Genomic DNA, 25115 nt, shown 5'->3' with positions numbered 1-25115 from the left:
TAAATGGTCGAAGGAGCATAGAGGAGGTGAATCATACAAGTATTATTCTTATCCCTAAGGTGAATTCACCGAAGTCTATGAGTCAATTTCGACCCATTAGCCTTTGCAATGTGATTTATAAAATTATATTGAAAGTGTTAGTCAACAGATTTCGTCAAGTGCTTCACTATTGTATAGATGATACCCAAGGGGCATTCGTACCAGGAAGGCAAATCACAAATAACATTTTTATGGCATATGAAATCTTGCACTCGTTCAAGAGAAGAAGAGGGAATTCAAATAGAGGTTTTGCCTTAAAACTCGATATGAGCAAGGCGTGCAGCAAGGTCGAGTGGTGTTTTTTTGGAGAAACTGATGCGTAAAATGAGTTTTTATGAGGAGTGGATTTCACTTATAATGAGGTGTATTATTAGTGTATTGTATACTATGGTGATTAATGGAAAACATGGGAAGGAGTTTCGACCTACAAAAGGATTAAGGCAAGGGGACCCCCTAAGCCCGTATTTATTTCTAATTTATACTGAAGGATTCTCACGTTTAATCGACATGACCAGAAGGGAGGGGAGGATTTTTGGGGTAAGGGTAGGGAGAAGTGGTATTTTGGTGATGCATCTATTTTTTACTGATAACAGTGTGTTGTTTGGAGAAGCATCAGCTGACGAAGCAAATATTATGAAAAACGTGATCAAGGAGTATGAAGCAGTATCGAGACAATTGGTTAATTTTGACAAGTCTCTAATTTATTTCAGTAGTAATGTTGAACAAGAAATACAGGAACAGGTGGGCAAAATTGGGAGTGCGGATTTCTAATAATCGAGAGAAGTATTTGGGATTGCCAATAATGGTCGAACAAAGGAAAAAGCATGCTTTTGTTGGAATTAAAGAACATTTTTTTAAGATGATGAATAATTAGAGTGTATGCTACTTATCGGCTGGGGGTAAGAAGTATTTATAAAATATGTTTTATACGCTATTCCAATCTACGCGATACAATATTTTAAGTTACTAGTTTCGTTTTGCCTTAAACTAGAGTACATAATGTGCAAATTTTGGTGGCGTAACTCCAAAACCAACAAAGGCATACATTGGTGCAAGTGGAGTGAAATGTGTATCCCCAAAACAAAGGGAGGGTTGGATGTTAAAGATCAACGTTTAATACGACCCTGTTGGTGAAACAGGGGTGGAAAATTATTACGCAGCCTAATTGTTTGTTTGCACGCGTAATGAAAGCAAAATACTTCCAATGGGGGATTTCATGAGTGCAAGAGTAGGTTCTTACGCTTCCTACACCTAGCGAAGTATATGGAGAGATCCTTGAGAAGGGGGTCGAATAGAGAATCGGGGATGGCAAGGCAGTAAATATTTGGAATGGCGCATGGTTGCCTAGACCTGGAAATGGAAGGGTGTAATGTCAGCATATTGATATTTGATATTCTCTGGTGTCAAATTTAACTGAAAGGGATTCTGTTACCTGGAAACAGGATGTCATTCATTCATTACTTGGTGAGGAACAGCTGCAGAGAATTCTCTTAATCTCGTTGGCGAGTAATGAACCACCGGATGCGTTAATATGGAGAGGTGATAATACAGGGATTTTTACAGTCAAAAGTGGTTATAAATGGCTAAATACAGCAAAAGGAACTAGGATACAAAATGAATCTCTAACTCAGTTTTTTACAAAAAAATATGGGATCTTAAGGTGCCAAGCAAGATTCGTATACATATGTGGAGGGTTGCTAACGAATTTGTGCCCGTACTGTATAATCTGAGAGCTCGTAAGCTGGTGATAAATACGCTTTGTCCAGTATACCGAGTAGAAGAGGAAACGGTGAGCCACCTATTTCTAGATTGCAGCTTTACTCAACAAGTATTGTGGGAGTTGGGAGTGTTTAATTCAATAACCAACAGAGAACCCAATTGGAAAAAATGGTTAGCATTAGAGTTTGAGAATCATAGTAATGAAGAATGCAAAATCCGAACTATCTCTTTATGGGCTATTTGATACAACCAAAACAGAATTTATCATGAAGGGAAACGGGAGTGAATTCATGAAATTGTGGGCTTTATCAACGCATATTGTACAAAAATAAAGCATATGGGTGAGATCTTGAAGAACATGCATAAGATTAACAGTAATGTGTGGAAATCACCTACTGATAACGTTATAAAAATTAATTTTGATGCTTCATTTAATCAGAATTCTCGAAGATCATTTTCAGGAATCATTGCGCGGAATAAGAAAGGATTAGTGATGGCATCGTATACTTACCCATAGGAGAATATTTTAGATCCGACTATAGCAGAGCTGAGGGCGTGTTTGCAAGCTGTTACTATGGCAGAAGAAATGGGATTTCAAGATATATGTGTTGAGGGAGACACGTTAACTATAATCAGAAAACTAATCTTTGCAGAAGAAGATAGATCATGTATTAACAGTCTGATCCAATAAATCAAGGGGAGAATCCCCAAATTTAGAAGATTGCACTTCAAATATGTACCAAGGGAAACTAATAAAGCGGCACATGAGTTGGCGTTGGAAGGGCAGAGATATGAAGATCCCCGATACTGGATGGAAGAGGTACCGCGTGCGGTGGAAAAACTGGTGAACCGCGATAGGAGTAGCGGCGACGATGGAGGATAACTGGTATTGTTGAGTCCGGACTTTGTGACGCCTGGTCGGTCCGATGAACTAGGGGAGAGTGACAGAGACTGGAGCTTGAAAAGTCAGTATTTGGTTGTTCATGGGTGATCGGTCTCTTGAGTGGCTGATGCACAAAAGAAGTTGCTTTAAGTGAGAAGAAAAATGAGATTTCAGGCCTGGTTTTTTCTTCATTTTTGCTCAGTTTGAGTCTGTTTGTTTTCTTTTCCAAGTTTTTTTTCCTATGTGCTTTCCTTTACTTTTATTTATGATTTTACGAGTTTCAAAGCACTATTCTGGTGGTGACCAATTAATGAAGGACAATTGTAAGGACATTTATTTTCAGGTTTGTAACTGATTCAATTTCTTTTCTAATTAATAAAGCATCAGTTGGTATTTAAAAAACAAACTTACTTTTTTTTTTAAATTTCAATTTATTAATATAATGAACAATAAAAAAGTATTATGGTTGACTTAAAATTTTCTCCAAATTAGTACTTTTATATATATTATTATAAATTTATAAATTAAATGCTCTAAATCTTGATGTAAAGATAGCTTAATTGTTAGTTATTAACCATACAAAATCAATTAAATGTGAAACAATTTTTTGTTCAAACATGAATGGATACATAAAAAGATACATAAAAAGCCGCCCTATAATGTTTCCATGATAAAAAAAAATTACAACATTTTATAAAACACGAATATATGTATTTTTAAATTTAAGCTTTTATTACAAAGAATTCAAATACAACAAAAATAACCATAAATTTTATTAAAAAATACACACACAAAAAAAAAAGAAAAATGGCTTAAAATGAGCCAAGAAGCCAAGCCCCAACAATATAAGAAAACATTAGTCTCAAAAGAAACATCAATAGTCATTATCACCGAAAAAGAGCGATGAGGATGTTGGAAATACCTAGAGTGAAGGCAGAAAATGTACTTGATGATGGCGTGTAAAGCCTCTGAAAGGAGACCATGGTGCATCAACAAGAAAAAAAAACACCATCAATCTCCATAGAGCAAAAGGAAATCAACGACGGGGTAAGAACCCACGATTAATGAGAGAGGCTTCAACCATAAGTTGAGTTGGCTAGTGTGATAAATCCTAAGGTCCAACCCGCATAGGACTAAAGAGACAACAACACAAACACATAGAGAGGAGCAAGTTACTGGAAGAGAAAAAAAGAAATAAGAAAAGGTCAAGCCCAATACCACAAGTATAGGGCAAAACCCCACGAGACGTTCGAAAAGCCTCTCACAATGTCAACCTAAGGTCAAAGGAGGAGAAGGGGCAAGGTTTAAACATCATTTTGTCGGGAGTGAAGGGAAAAAAAGGGAAAAAAAAAGAGGAAGGGGAAGAGAGAACCAAACATCAATCGACACAAAGCCGACTGCATCGACGACCACAAAGAAAAAAAAAGTTTAAATTGAAGTGATGCTAAATGCCAATATTATATGAACAAATAGAATAATATTATATAAATATTTTATAATTTTATAATATAAATTACTAAAGCATCAAATTTTAGATAGATATAAAATATAATAATATATAATACTATAAAATATAAAAGGACAAAAAATTAAAAAAAATAGTCACTCAATTTTAATTTTTTTTCCATTAAACTATGAGAAGTTATATTTTGGTCATTCACATTATTGAATTATAATATTTTGGTCACTCGTCTATTAACAGTTGTTGCAGCATTAATAAATAAGTGACGTAATACGTTAACTCAAGGGTTAATATCTAATTTAGCCCCTGAATTATAGTTAAAATATTTTGTTTGGTCATTTTACAATTTTTTTAGCAATAATTCTAAAAAAAATTATTAAAAACTCTAAAAATAACAAAAAAATTCTTTAAAATTTCTAAAAAATTCATTATTTACCTTTTAGAATTATAAAAAAATATTTTTTATAATTATAATTGTGTAAAAAATTTTAAAAATCACAAAATCCTAAAAAAACTAAGTTGAAAGACGTAAGTTAAATTTCAAAAATTATAAAAATGTCAAAATATTCTTTGAACAATTATGAAAATTCATTATTTATTTTTTGAAATTATAAAAAATATTTTTAAAAATTATAATTATGTAAAAAATTTTAAAAAAAATTCATAAAATTTTAAATATATATAAATTCTAAAAAAATTATATTAAGAATATATAAAAAAATATAAATTAAAAAACTAATAAATTATATAAAAATATTTTCTTTCTTTTTTTCGTTTCTCTTCTAATTTTTCCTATTTATTTGTTTTTTTTTTCTTTGTTTCTTTCTTTCTAGGTTTCGCTTGGAGCTTCTCAAACTGGTGTGTGTAGTGTTGGAAATATACTATTGCAAAAAAAATTGTTAGCATTGACAGGAAACCAAACTAAGTGTAAATAAATAAAGCAATCACTATGTCGCAGAGGAACCACTGCCTTAGAAGCGATTTTACCCTAGCCAATGTAATCGTAAATGGATGTCGCCCCAAGGTTAACACAGTACTTCTAAATTTGTACAGCCGAATAAGAAAGATAGAACCTAAAAGGATTGCTCTTATCGTAAAAGTTGAGAAATAAATTGGAAGAAACTCAGGTAAACCACACTAGGCTCAATTCCCGGGAAAGATTGAAGGGGTCACAAGCGGTCCCGCTTAAAACCCAATCTCCTAGACAGAATATCGCACTAATGTAATTTAGTAAAATATCGCACTAATTATTAAGAAAGGTTGTGAAGCTTACTAGCCTATGTGATGAACTCGATTAGTAAGGAGTTGAGAGTTCAGGATATTTGAACCGTTAAGGATTTTCCTGACGTAATTCCTGAAGAGTTGTCTAGCTTAACGCCGGAACGAGAAGTGGAGTTTGGAATTGAGCTTTATCCTGGTACTGCACTTGTTTCCATTGCACCCTATCGCATGACACAAAAATAGCTCAAGGAGTTAAAAATTCAGTTGCAAGAGTTGTTGGATAGAGGGTTCATTGGACCAAGTGTATCTTCGTGGGGTGCACCTGTTTTGTTTGTGAAGAAGAAAAATGGTACGATGCGCATGTGTATAGATTATAGGCAATTGAATAAGCTGACCATTAAGAATAAGTATCATTTTCCTCGAATTGATGACTTGTTTGGTCAGTTCCGATGTGCGATGGTGTTTTCGAAAATTGACTTAAGATCTGGGTATTATCAGTTGAAGGTGAAGAAGTCTACTGTGTTGAAACTACTTTTAGGACTCGGTATGAGCATTATAAGTTTTTGGTGATGCCGTTTGGTTTAACTAATGTCCCTGCCGTGCTTATGGATTTGATGATCAAAATATTTCATTTGTACTTGGATCAAATCATGGTCGTCTTCATAGATAACTTTTTGGTGTATTCTCGTTCTGAGGAGGATCACGACAAGCATCTAAGGATTGTCTTACAGATTTTGAGAGATAAGGAACTATATGCGAAGTTAAGTAAGTGTGAATTTTGGCTTAGGGAAGTGGCATTTTTAGGACATGTGGTTTCGGCAAAAGGGATTTGTGTGGATCCTAAGAAGATTGAGGTGATTTTAGAGTGGAAGTCGCCTAGGGGTGTTACAGAAGTTCAGAGTTTCTTAGGTTTAACCGGTTATTATCGTAGATTCATTGAAAGGTTTTCCTTTATTACTGTACCCTTAACGAAACTACTTCAAAAGGATGTGGCATTTGAATAGACTAATGAAGGGTAGAAAAGTTTTGAACAACTTATGGTAGTTTTGACTAAGGCACTTATGTTGACTTAATCAGAACTTGGAAAAGATTTTGTGGTTTATAGTGATGTATTGTATTCGTGTCTTGGTTGTGTTTTGATGCATGAGGGTAAAGTTGTGGCTTATGCTTTGAGACAGTTGAAGATTCATGAGTGCAACTATCCTACCCATGATTTGGAATTAGCTGCTGTGGTATTTGCACTTAAGATTTGGCGTCATTATTTGTATGGGGAAAAGTTTGTTATTTACATGGATCATAAGAGTCTTAAGTACCTCATCCCCTAAAAGGAGTTGAATTTAAGGCAAAGGCATTGGATTGAGCTTTTGAAAGATTATGACTGTGTGATTGAGTATCATCCTAGCAAAGCAAATGTTTTTGCTGATGCATTGAGTAGGAAATTGATGACGGAGTTGAAAGCTATGTTTGCACGCTTGATTTTGGCTAGTCATAGTGGTTTGTTAGCTTAACTTCAAGTGAGGCTAACTTTGTCTCAACAGATTAGGGAGAAACAACCGTTAGATGGAGATTTGTTGAAAAGGATTTGTCAAGTTGAACAAGGTGTTAAGGGAGACTTTGGTGTTGATGAAGAAGGTATTTTGAATTTTCGAGGTAGATTGTGTGTGTCGTAAGATGTGGATTTAAGACAAGCGATCCTTACCAAGGCACATAGTAACCCTTACGTTATGCATCTCGGTAGTGGTAAAATGTACCATGAGATTTGTGAGATTTATTGGTGGCCTGGTTTGAAGCTTGATGTTACGGATTTCATGGCTAGATGTTTGGTGTGTCAAAAGGTGAAAGCCAAACATCAATTTCCTTCAGGTTTGTTGCAAGAGATTGCAATTCCTGAATGGAAGTAGGAAATGATTACTATGGATTTTGTTTCGAGTTTGCCATTGACGCCATCAAAGAAGGATTTGGTTTGGGTTATAGTAGATTTATTTTCAAAGAGTGCGCATTTCTTGGCAATGTATACCAATTATTCCTTACAAAAGTTGTCAAAGTTGTACATTGCAGAGATTATTCGTCTTCATGGTGTTCCAGTTTCTATCATCTCTGATAGAGATCCTCGTTTTACTTCAAGGTTTTGGAAGAGTTTGCAAGAGGCTTTAAGATTGAAACTTACTTTCAATACGACTTATAACCCCCCAAACTAATGGCCAGTCTGATAGACTAATTTCAGTGTTAGAAGATAGTTGCAAAGTTGTGTGATCGAGTTCAGTAGTAGTTGGGAGCGATATCTACCTTTAACAGAGTTTGCTTAAAACAATAGTTTCCAAGCAAGTATTAAACAATCAAATTGATCAAATTAAAGATTAAACTTGAATAACAAGTCACCTTACTCTTGCAATAAATTATAACACTGTTAATTAACGAATGATGAAAACATTAAAAAATAGAACTTTTCATACTTCAAAAACGTATTTGAAAAGAAAAGAAAAAAACACAAATACCATATTTCTGTACAGAAATAGTCGGCACTTAATGCGATTGGAAAGGTATAAATTAGGTAGACAAGTAACAACAACAACAAAAACCGCAGAAGTTAGTTTGGAGAAATTTGTTCAATTTTTATCTTTAGACGGCTAAAAAGTTTTGACCAATGACGTGCTCCAACGAAATCTAGAAAAACTAAAGCATACAAAAAACGATATTTAATGATAGATAAGCTCAAGTAGAACAAGGCAATTTAATCGTTAACGTGTTTGACCATAATTTTATTCTCTTTTTGCCTTAATAGCTAAGCTCAAAAAAGACCCAGTCTCACCAACATCGTCTTGATAAATAGATACCCCTTTCCTCATTTGATTTGTTTTTTTATTTACTATCTATATTTTCTTTTCAACTCATAAATAAAAAAAATTTTAATTACATTTAAATTCAAACATTTACAATAAATTTTGGGTAGTACGAATATTAATAGTCAAATATCTATTAATCAATTTTACTTTATTTTTATAAATAACGAATTTAAATTCGGATAATAAATATTCAAATCCGCTTAACTTTAGTAGGTAACATATTCAGATTATCCACTTTACTTTTTAAAATTTTAATTTTAAAATTTTTTGTATATTAACCAAATGTGGATATTTAGCGAAATTAAATATTCAATAAATAATTTAATCAATTTAGATTTAGATTTTATTACTAATATCTAGATTTAATGCGCGTAATAGATGGATTGGGATTTTTAAAATAAATTTTAAATTTAAATTTTACAGAAATATTAGCAACCTCAAACAAGCAACAAGAATATGTGTTTAGTACATTGATGTTCATTAGTTTGACTATTTGTTTAAGTTCAAGATTTCGCTCAAATTTAAAAGATTTGGATAAAACTATAAAACTTAATAAATGACTTGCTCAAAGAAGATAAAAAAAAACAACCTCTTCATGTTTAGATCTAGGCCCAACCTAAAATAGAAATTGTCGCGGTGAAATAGTAGCATGTTTAAAATTTATTAGAGGTTTAAATTGAATTGAATTTCAAGCCGTGTATCTTCTCATTATTTAGCTTCATACTTTTCGACTTGACTCAATCACAATCTATCATTTTAAGAATTGAAATGCAGTGAAACGGGGACGAGAATGTTGAAAATGTCTATAACTACTCCACCCTACTCCATCTCATTTACTTTAAAATTTTTAATATATATTAAAATTATGATAATGAATAAATTAAAATCATTTTTAAAAATTCTATTATATGAAAGATTAAAATAGATTTGGATTAAACAAATATTTAGAATTTAGATCGAATGGAGTTATGAGTTCAAATCTAGCTCCGTTACACCAAAGAGGGGAGAATTTATTGAGGATAAGGCAAATGTTCTATAGATCAATGATAATGGACTCCAATAAATGAGAGGATATCAGCTAAGGCAGGAGCATTGATTTCTCTTGGTTGTAAATAAAATACTACGGTTCATACTTAGTTACAAAAAAAATTCTAACCCTGAGGCTCAGCTTCTAGGTCGGCCCACTATATGCATGTTACAGTTAAAAACACAAGTTCGCCTAAGCTTGAACGAATTCTGGCTTGATCCCTCTTCAACTTCTTGTATAGACTATTATACCTGGAAAACATAACAAAAACTAAGTAACTTCAAATGAACTTAGTTGGTTACTAATATAACATACTGTTTATGGATTTGTAAGTTAAAAATTCATAGGTCTAATCTCTTGTTTGACATCACTTGCATAAGTATAGTTCACACATCTTCCTAGAGTACTCATGTTCTTTGCATTGGCTCAACTTGAAAATTTGTACATTGTCTGTATTGTCACAATCCTCCATTTCTATTGCTCATGCTATAGGCTATAATGTGGAATGATTTCACTTGCCCATTTGTACTAATTTCATACAAGATGGATTATTGCCTCTTTTTCTAGTAGAACATATGCGAATTACCTTAGCAATTATTTTCATTGCGAATTAACGTATAACAGATTGATTCTAGAAAACTCATGCATAGAGATTCACACTTGGAGAATTTTTTTTACAAGCGGAATGATTTCGCTTAACCATTTGCACTAATTTCATACAAGATGGATTATTAACTCTTTTTCCAGTAGAACATATGCCAATTACCTTAGTAATTGCTTTCATTGCGGATTAACGTACGGTAGATTGATTTTAGAAAACTCATGCATAGAGATTCACACTTGGAGAATTTTTTTACATGCAAATTTACACATAAAGTCTTATATACGCGGACTCAAGCTTGGCAAATACATACTTGCAGACCATACTTGCAAACATTTATATGCGAAATCATAATCACAGATTCATATATGTGATTTCTTACTTGTGAAATCATTCTTAAAAGATAGTCACTTCTAAACTCTTGTTTGGCAGATAGTCACTATCAGACTCTTGTTTAACGGATAATCACTGCGAACTCTCAATTTAAAGGTAGTTCTTGGCGAACTCCTACATGAAAAAAGATCTTGTGGGTTTTGGCTTGAGAAAATTAATCTATACGAACTCCTGTAGCTTGAACATATGGATAAGCTCATGCAATCTCTTGCTTGGATAATAGTCCATACTAACTCTTGTGAAAAATAGTCTCTTTGAGCTCTTAAAACTTCAAACATGGATATAAGATCAGTAGACTACCATAGCTTGAATCATAAAGATAAATCCAGTGATTGTCATACATACGAATTCATATAAAAGATTCACGGATTCTCACTCATATATGATAGACTTATACATACGGATCCATAGACAAATACTTACATATAGTTGTAGATTCATATGCGCGAACGATTTTGCGGACTTCCGCAAGGAGAAATTCCATGTATAACTTTGTCATGAAGCTTATAAAACAAGTCCAGTGGACTGCCATAACTTGAATCATGAGATAAGTCCAACGAACTGCCTTATCTTGCGTGTGCCTATGGCCATAGGACTTGCTTACATACATAAGGCTTTAAGCCTTAGACTCCGCAAAGTCTTATACTTGAAAGAACCCACGTAGGGTTATCATATACATGTGTACATAGATCTTTGTACAATCCAATCGAACCTCCTCAAAACAAAAAGTCATGCGTATACATTCTTTGTACAACCCATCTGAACTTCCGCAAAACCAATATCATGTGGCACATAGTGCACAATATGATATTATTTCATCTTTCATCTACCATTACATCTCTTCACACTCCGAATACCATTCATTTTCACGATTGATGTATAACAAGAAATCGACTAAATCTACTATTAATAACACAACATAGATCATGTAACACCCTATACCCTAATCGATCGATAGGTCTATGTATCGTGTGTTACAAAAAATCTGAATTTCTCAACAAAATTTCTATCAAATTTGTTGACACACTTAGACACCCCACTTTCCAACAACTAACTATTGCTAAGACTCTTTATAAAAAAAACTATTGCTAAAACTCATTTCATACTAAAAATAAGTTATTATAGTTTTGGTTCCTTAATAAGATGACAGTTATTTAAAAGTTTTAAATTATTGATCAAATATAGATGCAAACATTTTAGACCCTGAGGCGTGGCCTCTAAGGGTTCCCCTCTATATACATGAGTTAGTATTCATGCCCAACTCCTAACTCTAGTGGACACTGGCTTGGTCCCCCACTTGATTTTCCAAGTTTTTATCTATTCTGCATCCAAGTAGTAAATATTTATAAATTCAAAGGAACTTAGTGAGGTCTATTCATGCATATTATAAAAGACTACTTAAATTTGAAGAAAAAAGATTCTATACACAGAGTTAAACTCCTTGAATTTCGAGGGGGAAATCTGCGAACTCAGTTGGCGTAGCCAATGCTTCCATTACTCTGAGTCGAATGTTGGTAGTATAAACCTTGGTCTGGTCATAACCAGGTTCTATCTAAATATATTCTCATAAGAGTCTTACCCCCACTATGTCTTGTTTCCATTTTTTATTATACCCTTCCTAATATGCTTCAATATTTCCTTATATTTGCCATTGTGGTCGGCAACATCTATTGGTGGTTATTTAATTAATTGCCTTGACTATAGGTCATTCACTTAATCATTTTCCTGAATAAGGTCTCTTTTGCATAAGTTAACTATAGTTTTTGGCTGAATAACACCTTCTTTTCTTTGGTGGACTCATGCCTCCAATGTATTCCTATAAGTACTTATTCTTTTAGTCCATCACTTTAAGTTACTCCAATATTCAAGTTGTTCCTAATGTACTTGCTCTTATTTAGGTATCCATTGATGGCTCACACCCTTGGTAGACCTACAAGATCTTTCAAGTGCTTTTGGTGGACTTTATTGATCATTCAGTCTTGAGCTAACGTTTCCTCCCATGAATACCATTGTTGTCTACTCATTCTTACAGCCACCTCTTTTTCGATTTCCAAATTAAGATTGTATCCTATTATAGCCTATCCTACATCTGCTTAAATGTGGTATTTGCAACTTCTTTTGTAGACATTTCTTGGCAGACATCATGTTACCATCTTGTCTAAGGAATTTTTCCCTTCTTTCACTCATAATTGGGTTAAAACGCTTCCTTGGTTCCATTCACCATTTCCTTTGGCGAATCCTCTTGTTATCTCATTAGCCTGTGTACCCAAACAGGTCAAGTTCATTCTGTCTTGTGACTTGTCATAATTCCTTCTTAACAACTTTATGGGTCTTCTGGTTTACCGATCTAGGAACTCCATATGCTGCCATAGTCGAGCTATAGTCTTACACATGTAACCCCAAGTTTAATGTCCTGGTAGACTCTATTGGTTGTCATAGTTGGGTTATGGTCTTACACCATGTAAACCCATGTTTAATTTCTTGGTGAACTCTATTGGTGTCATAATCGTGCTATGGTCTTACACCTTGTAACCTCATGTTTAATGTCCTAGAGGACTCTATTGGTTGTCATAGCTGAGCTATGGTTTTACACCTTGTAACCTTATGTTTAATGTCCTGGCGGACTTTATTGGTTGCCATAGTCAAGCTATGGTCTTACACCTTATAACCCATGTTTAATGTCCTAATGGAATCTATTGTTCGTCAAAGTTGAGCTATGGTTTTACACCTTGTAACCCCTTTTAAGGTGTTGCCCCGAAAGACATTACCGTCATCGCGGTCTCGGTCCATAGAGTTGATAGACCGTCGTCACAGTGTCGCTCTAGCAAGCCAGTCAATAACATTCTAAAATACAGCCAAACTACCTTGAATTCTCTTAACAATCTACCCATTTCTCCATTCTTTCACTTATTCCTAACTTCATCTACCCCATCAAGGTAAAATTCCTCCATACTTCGCATACAATATTAACAAGTACTCACATACACTTTGTTTCGCTAAATATTATCTCAATCAGTACGTCATTCATCTATTTATCAAGTCACAACCAATATCATTTAGCAACTAGACTCGAAAGAGTACATACTCACAATATTATTCACAAAACAATACTCATTTTTCATAACCTTACACAACCTAGGTTCTAGTCATAACTAAGAATAAATGTGAATATAGTTCAAGCAATCGACATAACATCATTAATCACCCTAAAGTGGAGTATAGAAACTCACCTTAAATCCTTTTTTATTCTCAGCTTAGCTTGTTCCTATGCCAGAGTCTCCTTCGTCTTGGTAGCTAAGCATGACAGCTACATAAATCAGTTAAATTAAAGTCACAGAAACCTTAACCCAAAATTAACTTAATAGAAACTTATTAGGAACCCTTGTCCTCCTTCTTTATCAAATTCTTGAGCATAAAAAGTTAGGAAGCTTACAGTATCAAAATCTCTCTACTTCTAGACTCCAATTCTCACAACTTTTGCTCCATGCAGAGCTCTCCTAAGTTCTCTTCTTTTCTGGTGCAACCGAAAAAGACAAAGCAAAGAAATTTGCAAACGAATCAAAGAGGATTTTTCTTCTTTGCAAGAATATCCTCTTTCATATATATATCTCCTATACACAGTCTTCTAAATCCTTTTAGCCAATATTCGAAAATCATTATGTTTCCCATTATGGAACCAGTCGGTTCTATCCTAACCAAACCAAAATTAGACCTTAACTATTTACTCAATAGTTCACAATTTGTCCCAAAATTCCTAGTAGAGTCCGCCAACTCTTTACTTTATTCAATTAAGTCCCAAAATTCCTCTAAATTTGAGTCCTTAAAGATATTCGGGTGTGACAAATCATACCAAACATATTACCTATCAAATCACATTAATTATAACCTTTTCAATAATTACTTTACCAGTAATAGTCCATCAAAATAATAGACTTATACTTACAACCAGACTTGCATTTGTAGATCAACACTTTACATGCTTCGATAGTATTAAAAACATCCCAGAACAACATCATACTAATATACATAAAACAAATATTGAGGATTTAAGTTTAGAAACTCACCAGCAAAATACCTGAAAGCTTATACTGACTACATCTGTTTAATTTTTCCCTTATTACTTGAGTCTCCTTCTTCTTGATTAGCTAAGCATAACAACCACATTAGAATCAAAACAAAGGCATACGTAAAAAAATTATGATTCATATGCATGCAGAGAAACTTTAAAGGTTAACTATGACCTTAATCATCATAGTACAAATTCAATAAATTAAACTAAAATCCTCAATTTTTCTTTCCCTTTTCCTCAATCAAAAGATACACAAGAGTTAGAAAGAATACCAGTTTACTAAATTCCTAATTTCTTAAGCTAATATGTTAGTTTCTTCCCCATGTAGACTGCTACTTAATTTTTCTATCTTATAAAATGAACTAGAGAAGAAGATAGAAAAAAAAATGAATACAGAAATAAGAGAATGCTCCTAAGAGAATGACATCGATCTCTTATATAACCTTCCCACACTCGTTCACCAAAACCAATTCATCAACATCAAAATTAATCTTTTTCATCATAATGTTTCCCACTAAAGAAAATACTTAGGTCTAATGTAATGAGACTAATATTTTAAATCTAACCAATTACCAAATCAGTTAGCAAAATTCACGTAATTACACTAAAACCCTCATAGACAGAAAGTTTTATAATTAAATACCCAAAATTACTGTTGTACTTATCCTTTAAAATTTTCAGGTGTGACATTAACAATCATTTTTAAATATGATAGACTATCCAACATTTTCTATGCATATGATAGACTTGATCACAATTTCAAAGCATGTCAAGTTATGGAAGGCAACAGGTAGCTCTGATACACAAGAACATGTAAGAACTGCTAGAACCAAAACCTCCATTAACCAATGGAAAAATCAATGAGCAAACTAAAAGGAAGCCAATGAAAGCCATACACGTATGAAGGAGAGCACAACACAAGAGAAGATATTGATTAATAATACACAACAATCCTTTATTGATTAAAAGTAAAGAAGTGTGTGCAGAAAATCCTATGAACTATATAGGACCATTAATGAGAATGGATTGGTCATACAGTAAACCTACGAATCAAAATCATTATCAAAGACCCAAAAACCAAGCCCACTGAATGTGAAATGATGGCCTCTGTTGATCCCAATAGCAAAGGTAAAAGAAGGTTTGAAATTACCTAAGTTCATATGCTATATTGGATAGAAATGAGAAATTCTAATTGGAAGTCATTGTCCACATTGAGGGAGATATTGGTAAAGCTAGACTGGGTCTTTGGAATTATCCCTACAACATTTTTGAAGGAATGAAGAACTTATTAACATAATGTTCCATTACTAATGCTCAATGTGGGTCAAAGATCCTATAATGAATTGAAATTTTGACTAAGGGAAAAGCAAGAAGACCAAAGAGTTTTTTATACCAAATTAAGAGGGCTTTCAGATTTAAAGCTCACAAAGTAGTTGATAGAGTTATGACAAAGAGAACGTAGCAAAAGATGTTACATATCGACACCAATAGGACTAATAATGAGGGCTTTTATCATTAGGGTCGCTAAAAGCTATGATTGTTGATGGGATAATGTACTCTTTATGTTAAAGATGGTTTTTTTTGTTGTAATGAATTGATATTACATGTCACCTTTACCACATCACGAATAAAATCATGTCACTACCAACGCACCATAGAGTAGTTATTAGTTGACATGTTCAAGGGCCGAGCTATTAGCTTAAACATAAAGGTTTGCCTAAAATTTGGGAGGATTTGGACAAAAATATTTTACCAAAAAAATGAGCTTAGGCAAAAAATTAATTTCATTTCAAATATGGCTCGTGCTTGAACTCCAATATTCAAAATTCAAGCCCAACCCACCCAATTGTATAATATGTTTTTTATACATTTGTAATTTATAATGAAAACTAAATGTACTATATTATACTATGAACGTTTAAAAATTTTTGTTAAGTTGTTTATGTTTAGAAATTTAATAAAATAAAATATATATATATAATGGTAGTAAAAGCTTTATACAATTACTAAATATTAAATAAAACTAATTATATTTTTAAAAATAAAAAATAATATCGACAGGCCTAAATAGGGTTGGGTCAGATATTAACAAATATAAGCGAGCTTTGGTAAAATTTGAGGTTTAGATTTCGGGTCAAACTTGGAAAACTATGAACAATATTGATACCATGCATTGACCTAGCCAAGCTCGACGCATGAACATTTCTAGTTACTAGTGGTAAGTGCCTGATTTAGTGCCTTGACTTTCTGTCTAGTTTTTGTTCCTAATGATATAAACACCTAGTATTAGTTCTTGTTAACCTTGAGGATTTAAGATTGATTTTGGAATATTCTCATTTCTTTCTTTTGCATTTTTTTGTGCTCTTATGTTTATTTTTTTATAGGTATTTTTGGTTATACATTTTTAGATCATGTTCACACTTGATTTGTGTTTGATTTCAAGTGGAATTGTTATGTTTAGTGTGGTTTGGTTTAGCTTATTAGTGGTTTGTTTGTCTATTTTTAGTTAACTTTGTTTATTTTTAGTTTTTAGTCTACTTAAACCTCACTTGAACTTAATGTGTAGGTTGAAGAGAGCTTGGAAGCAAAATTAGAGAAATGTAAGTAACAAGCATCTCAAAATAGGAGGAGAATGTCGTGACTTAGCCTACTAACTTCGAATGATCAACCATGTGCCATTGAGTTGAATTGTTTTGAAATGGTAAAGGATATTGAGACGATAGATATGTTGCATTGCGGCAATCAAAGTTAATGTGTCAATGCATAACACGTTTTGCATAGCTTATCATTCTTATTCAACTTAGAGGAAAAAAAATATTAGTGTTGCATTTGTGTTATTTTGAGTGTGTTCAAATTAATAAAATATATAAAATTTTACATGTTAGTAATTTATTTTCTATAAATTTTGAGATTGTTGTATATTTGTGTCATATTTATAGTATTTTTTATGACGTGACATGTTTAGTTAAAAAATTGATAATTACATCTAAACTTTTTAAGGGAATTCTTTTATGGTATTAATGCTTTGGAATAACCATTCACAATAATAATAATAAGACGATTGAAATGTGTCAATTTAAAGTATATAGGTTAAATCTCAAATTTGGTAAGAACACAGGGACAAAAATCGAAACTTAACCCTCTCATTTAAAGCAAAACAAAATCATGTAAGTACAATGAGTCAAACTACTTTTGCCAAAAATTTTACATCAATATTTTTTTGTTCAATATAAGCTTTCGTTACAAAATAGCAAAATGATATGCAAGCTTGCAATCAAAGAAAAGGAAACCATAAAATGTTATATCGAAGACCAAGCCATAACGAGAACAAGACTTGATCATAAAAATTGCTACAGTGAAAAAACCACCAAAAAATTACAAACAACCCTAAAAAATAAAACCATCAATGGGATTTTGTAACACCCCTTAGCCGGTTAGAAAGACATGGCCCATACCCATCAGCCAAACAGTTCGTCCGACGAACTGAGGCGTTACTGACAAATTCAAAACCCTTCATTTGTTTCAAAGTTTTAGAAAAATAGTTATAAGGATTTCCCTTTACGTCAAAATTGTTGATCATTTCTCTTGAAGGTAGAACATCTTTAAAAAGAGTAATAAGAATTACTAAACAACTCATTAATTAGGCTCCTCCATTAAAGGTGAATACGATTAGGAAAAGGAAATTTTGAAAAATGGCGAACCATGGGGATTTGGCGATCACAAATATAAATATAACCAGAGTCAATTACACTTCATAGAACAAAACAAAATACATTCGTGAAATGAAAACACAATTTAAACGCAAAATGTGTGAGTACGCCCTTCGTTGAACAGTCATACTAGCTCACTTATAGACACAACTCTGGCGTAATTCCCTCTTTACGGATCTTTTTCTACTACTCAAATGCCTGAGAAAGAAAGGTAACGAAGTAAGTTCATTTGAACTTAGTGAGTTCCTTATTAACATAATATGATTATAAGGTTACCCCTGATCGAATCAAAGATAAAGACGTTTTTGAAACTCCGCCCTACAATAACTTTATGCTAATCTATTGGTATAATCTACTGGAGCATACATCATAACTATAACGCAAAATTCTTAACGAACACATGCCAGTAAATCATGCATGTTTCTCTCGATCATATGTGTATACCTGTGACCCAACCTTGTGCTAGCCTCAGACCCATAAATCAAAAATCAAAATCACATATCTTTATTTTATTCCTTGTCATATTGAACATGTGTTCTCCCATAAATTCGGGTTGTGATCTGCCAATCCGATTTGTAATAAAGTTGCCCTACCGAAGGCATCACAAATAATGTTCCTTTCTATATTTTCATAAATCGTAGATAGTTTGGTACTGAGCTAGCACACAAGGTAGGTATTAACAGTAACCATGGCCATGAACATACAATATAGACTCATTAATACACAACACATTGACATTTTTCAGCAGAGACAACTTACCTTAACGACTTCATATTATAGAGTTTTTAAAACCTAAAAGATTTAAAAAGAAACTCACCAAAACCTGCAAGATAGAATCTACTTTATTGGTACTTTATCTCGATTGCTGGGACATTCTCTAGCTTCTTAGGCTAAGTGAAAAACAATCATAATTATCAAACACTTTACCTACTATAAATTGACCGTGCATCTATTAGAGCAAAGACGTAAATCCCCTCGATGACATCTTATGGGTTTCCCAAAAATTACCAATCTGTCGGTACTTATCAATGGGGTTTGACAAGCTTCTGGATATTTTCCTTGTCTTCTCTAGAGAAGATGACTCTAAAGAAATTTCTTAAGAATGTAGGAAAGAACACAGAGAGAAGAGAAAAAAGTAAAACATGTTGGTTATCGACACCCTTTTATAGTACAAACAACAGAAATAAGCATAGTGGGAAGGTTTGAGACCTCATACCGACCTTGAATTCAAAGGCTAAGTTTACCTAATAAGATTTGAAATCTAACCCCTTTCCAAAAGCAACTACTACCACTAATTAGAGTGGTAAAACATTGCTTGCACACTTAGGCAACCAACTAAACCGGTCATACAGTTACCTAAGTGTATCAAGGTGTCATCTACAGCACTCTAGTTCAATTCCAACTTAACTAGATCTAAACTTGACTCTAACGATGCCCACTATCCATCATTTCCATATAAATCAATTTTATCGCTCCGTGAACTAACAAGTTTGTGCAAAATAGTTGGGGTTGGTGGATCATCTTATAAAAGATTCCATCAAACCTCAGAGTTTGCCAGCTTTAGAATTCGCCAAATGGAAAATTCCACCAAGGCGATCCCCTACAAAGGTGAACAAAAGAGCACGTCGACTGAACACTTAAATTGATAATTCACCTTAATACTTCTCTAGCTTACTCAGTTATACGCGAAAAAAATATTGGTATGGTCTACGTTGAGCAGATTGTTACAGCTTTAGCCACCAAAAGCATTGTGATATAGTGTCACAGGGCTAAAAATTTAGTCTCGCAATCCTTGCAGCCTTAGGCGATTTCTTTATTTCAAATTTGCCTAAGTCAACCTTGTAATACCCAATTTTTACCCGGCCCGTACCAGATAAACAAATAAATGAAAACAGTCCATAGATTCCAAATTACAAGCAGGCCTACATGGCCCAATTTGAAATAAAGCCGAGGCCCAAATCTAGTGTCCCAAAACAATGACAGAAACCCTAGGGTTTCTGGGGAGAACTAGCGCCGTAGCCACCTAGTCCGAATCATCGTGCTATCTTCACCTGCAAACACAAGAAAGGAAAGAAAATCAAGGATTTTGAAATCAAATGAAACAAATCAAGCAGATTTCTTTCTTTTATATTTTATATTTTTTACTATTTCGGCTATAAAAAAGGCCATCGGACACTGTAATAAGGATCCGATTGGAAAATCAATAAGAGAAGTAGCAAATATTTTTCACAGCAAACACAAAAAAACACCATCAGAGGATTAATCGGGAAATACAAAGGTTGATACTTTTATTTTTGTTTTTTTATGCTATTTTTTTACTTAATGCAATAAAACAGAATAAAAGGTAAAACACTTATCTTTGCTCGCTTCTGAAACGCCGTTAGGGCGGTCGAGGTTCGTCTCCGAGGATAGACGATCGAAAACCGAAGGGTTTCCTAGGCTTTTGAGGTATTTTTGTTGAAACTTTGACAGATTTGGACTCAGATTTGGGCTTAGAGGAGTCTAAAGAGCCCAGTAGGGTATTTTTCCCCTTTTCGGCCATCGCGGACGGTGGTACCGGCGCCGAAGATCGGCAGCCGGTGCGATGGCCGATGATCGGGCCCTGGCCGAACTAATTGAAAAAGGAGAGAGTTTTTGTGGTTTTTTTTAAAGAAGAAGGAAAAACGAATTATTTTTGTAACTTTTTGGCTTAAATAACCTAGTGAAACGACGTCGTTTCACTAGGCCTCCCCAGGCGCCAAAACGACGTCGTTTTGGGGAGGCCGACCAAACTCCGACCTGACCCGGCCTAGGATCCACGTGTTTTTGAGCGGAGGGATAAATTGCGTTTTTAGTCCCTCCGCCTTTTTTAATGTTTTATAATTAGGTTTTTATTTTTTTAATTCGCCCTTTAATTTATTTTTAATTTAAATTTAGCCCTATTGGAACGACGCCATTTTGGAGGAGAAGGGAAAATTTCCCTTCCAGCCCCTCTATGTAATTCGCGTGTTCGATTTAGTCCTTTTGGCTCTATTTATTTGTGGCTTTACCCCAAAATTTTGAATTCCAGTTCAATTTAGTTTTTTATTATTTTTTTATTATTAATTAATTCTAGTAATGTGATTATTATTTATTTATTTATTTATTTTTTTCCTTTTTTTCCTAACAAATATTCTTTTATATAAAAACATGTGTATATCTATGTTTTTTTTGTATTTTCGAAAATGCTTAAATACCTATTTATTTTAACATGTATTTTATAATTTATATGTATATACATATTTTCCTACTTTTCTCTATTTTCACAAATGCATTATGTATTTTGTTTATATAAATCTTTTATAATCTAATTTTTATATATAAATTCATGTGTGTTCTTCATAGTTTAATGTGTATATCATGTACCTTTTATTTTTATTTTTTTTGCTATTTATTTGTGTTTTCATTTGTATTATTTTGCTCGTTTATGTGATACTTTGCATGTCATTGTTTATTTTTTTTTATGTATATTAGTTTTATTTTTTTATATGTATGCATTATTTCTATGACATTGTAATATTTATTATCACATTGTATATTTAATGTAGCATCACATCAATTTTTTTTACTCGATTTCAAACTTTTTAAAATTGAGATAATGCTTGTATTTAAGATTTTCAAGGAAATTGAGCCCTAACGTATTGGGTTCCAATTTTCTTCGTTAAATATAACAATTGAACATTTATCTTTAATAAAAAATAAGTACTCATTATTGGGAGTTCAACACGTTGTGTCCTAACGTATTGGATGTGACGCATTGATTTCTCGAAATGAAGATTTTTTCTAAAAAATAATAAAGGAAATATTCCAAGTTTGGGATTTTGGAGGAATTGTGCCCTAACGTATTGGGCCGCGATTCCTTAAATCTTGAATAAATGAATATTCTTTTAAATTTTTATTACACGAGTATTCTGGCCTAATTCATTTTTGAGGAAATTAGAATGTCGTGCCCTAACGCATTGGGTGTGACATTTTTTTTCTCTGAAATGATAAGGGTCTTAATACGTACCGTTTTTAAGTTTTTGCTAAGGATTATATATTTTCAAATTTTCGACATTAAGATATTAATTAATTAACTAGGTACCAATTTTTGGGCGTTATGAGGGTGGTAATCCTTCCTCATACGTAACCGACTCCCGAACCTGTTTTTTTTAAAATTCGTAGAAAAAAGTCGTTTTTAGGTGACCTAATCACACCTTAATAAAAGATTGGTGGCGACTCCAAATTTTCATCGACAACTAATTTTTGTTTTTTTCAAAAAATAAAAGTTGGTTTCGACAGCTTGGCGACTCCACTGGGGACTTTTTTTTTAAAAAAAATAAGAGAGTCGAGCCAAAAAGTTGATTAATTTTTGTCTTATAGTCGAAAAAAATAAATTCGTTTTAAAAATCCTCTTGCATTCATGCTTAATTGATTTCAGTACTTTAAATTATTTTGCATTGTACATTACATGTACTGGATAATTTTACCCTCTAAGTGGGAGTGAGAAACTATTCCTTCGTGAGGTTTTCACCTTCGTATAGGATAGTGGATCGCTTTCGGGATACATCGGTATGAGCCTATAATGGGTGAAGATCGAGGAATGTGTCTCCCTGAACTGAACTTAATCTATTTGAGCCTATAATAGGTGAAGATCGAGAAATCTGCTGGTTCGGGTACCTTTACTTTAGAGCCAAACCGCATATAAGGAGCCTTAGGAGCTTGCCTTAGGTAGAACCACACTAAACCCTAGTAGATGCCCTAATAGACGTTTTACTCTTCTTTGATTATATGCTTATATTTGATACTGACTTTTGTGTTTTATTTTGATTGCACATTTCATTTCATCATAAAAGGCATCAGTTCAGATTCAGTTGCTAGATAGAAAGCTTGTTATGGAAAAAGGGTTTCTTGATAAAGTGTAGGACAATGCGGCTGTCCGAACTTGGTCTGAAACAACGCAACAAGAAAAGGGCGATAGCCTGGCCGATGGGTATGTATTGGAATTATGGGATTTTACTCGCATCAATGTAACTCAAAACAATTTGCAGGAGTTGAAGGAAATCTGGGATCAGTGGAATAATGAGGTTAGACAGTTATTTTATGACAATTATGGGGATTTGCCTTATTTGCTTGATGTGAAGGTAGACAAGCATTTGTTTCGAGCCCTCGACCAGTTTTGGAATCCTGCTTACAACTGCTTCACGTTTAGGAAGGTCAATTTGGTGCCTACGATAGAAGAATATGTGGCTTTACTCTGATGTTCAAAGTTTCAAGTGGACAGGGTTTACTCGAGAGCGGTAAATGTGCCAACCTTTTCAAAGAAGCTGCTAGGTATAACAGGGATGAGTGAGTAGTGTGTTGCTGCACGGATTAAGCAAAAGGGGGATAGTAAATGCGTTCCTTGGAGAAGTTTGAGAGATGCAATTCTGACGCACCCAGATGTGAGAAAAAGGTTAGACGTCTTTGCTTTAAGTATATATGGCTTGGTTGTCTTCCCCAAGGCCTTGGGGCATGTGGATGAAGCAGTCACAGATTTATTTGACCGACTTGATAAGAAGGTTACACTGATTCCAACAATTTTGGCAGAAACCTTCAGATCATTGAGTGCATGCCGAAAAACAGGTGAGGACAGATTTATTGGATGTGCACAGCTTCTACTTTTATGGTTTCACAGTCACTTTTAGAAGGTAGATAAGGTTTCGTATCGGGTTTTCTCTAAAAATTATTCACCACTAAGGGAGATAGTAGCTACGCCGAGGAGAGACGACATTTCGGAGGAGAAGTGGATGGCAATTCTTCAAAATCTTCAGAAGGAAGACATTGAGTGGAGAGCTCCTTGGTTGCTTCCAGATTAGATCCTGTATAGGTGTGGTAATTTCGATTGGGTTCCACTACTTGGGATTTGGGGAGCTATTGGATATGCTCCGTTATTGGTGCTGAGATAGTATAGGTCAAGACAATTTATACCTGCGACCCAAGGGATAGCTGATTGAGAATTTTCGTACAAAGATGATGGTTATAGAAAGAAGATTCAAGAAATGTCTAGCGCGTGGAAACAGATTCGTCGAATGAAAGGGTTAGATGTGGGTCCGATAACAACTCCTGAGTATAATGAATGGTGGGGTAAGAGAATCAACGACAATATACCCAAGGTAAGTCAGGAAGGTCGCCAGCCAATAGAGGAACATTTGCGAGTTATCCCTTCTGAGTTGGAAATCATAAGACAAGATTTTGAGAGAAGAAATGCGGATTTAGAAAAGAAGATAGAGCAAATGGCGGAGGAAAAGATGAACTTGAGATTAGACATAGATGTTCAGAAGCTTGAAACTAAGAAATTAAGGAAAGAGAAAAACAAGGCTGAGGAAGAGCTGGGTAGTCTGAAGACGGATTATAAAAAGTTACGTCTGTCAATGAGAACTGCCAGGCTGGGAAAAACGTCAGAACAGTGGCGAGCAAAAATTCGAGAAGAAAAGGACAAAGTCGATAGATGGGAACAGAAATTCCAAGAAATGCAGAGGCGAAAGGAGGCTTTAGAAAAGAGTTTGTCAGAAAGCCAAAAGGAAAAGGGCGAGTTAAAGGATAGGGTGATCGTGTTTAAACGATCTCTTTGTCAGTATCAAAATCGAAATTCCGCAATAGAGTTGAAAGCAAGCTTGAGCAAGATTGAGGAAATGAAGTAAAGAATCGAAGAGCTAGAAATAACGTTGCAAAGTTGTCAAAACCGGATCAAGCACTTGGAAGCAAATGAAAATCATAATAAGGAACAGCTACACTACTTTTAGAACCAAGTTAAGAGCAGAGATCATATTATGGAGGAAGCTGTGGTCCAGATCCGAGAAGTAGCTAATCACGTACAAGTTTTGGCAGTACAAGTAGACATGCTGAGTGTGAAGTATGAATTAGAATCAGATCAGGGGCAGGAGTTAGTTGTGTTACTTAGGAAGATTAGAATGCTGAGCAATAGGGCAAAGCTTTATTTGTAATTCACTTTATGTAAAGAAATTTGCTTTCTAGTAAAGTTTTCTTAAATGGAATTCAATTAAAATTGACGCCTTTTTGCATTCATGCATTGCATTACTTCATATGCATTTAAAAATATTAAAAGATTCTAATTAATTTAAATCACTCCTCAGTTAATCTGGAAACCA

General features: G+C 33.9%; 1 long non-coding RNA gene across 1 annotated transcript; it reads right to left on the bottom strand.

Annotated features, from left to right (window-relative positions):
* Positions 1-946: 946 nt before the first annotated feature.
* Positions 947-3031, bottom strand: LOC107955188 (uncharacterized). Its single transcript, XR_001699844.2, has 2 exons — positions 1472-3031; positions 947-1389 (listed from the first exon to the last, which is right to left on the bottom strand). It is a non-coding gene; the product is annotated as an uncharacterized lncRNA (long non-coding RNA).
* Between the last annotated feature and the right edge of the window lie 22084 nt (positions 3032-25115).

Source organism: Gossypium hirsutum, chromosome D04 (assembly GCF_007990345.1).
Source record: "Gossypium hirsutum isolate 1008001.06 chromosome D04, Gossypium_hirsutum_v2.1, whole genome shotgun sequence".
Lineage (NCBI taxonomy): Eukaryota > Viridiplantae > Streptophyta > Magnoliopsida > Malvales > Malvaceae > Gossypium > Gossypium hirsutum.
This window is presented reverse-complemented; position numbering and strand designations above follow the sequence as displayed.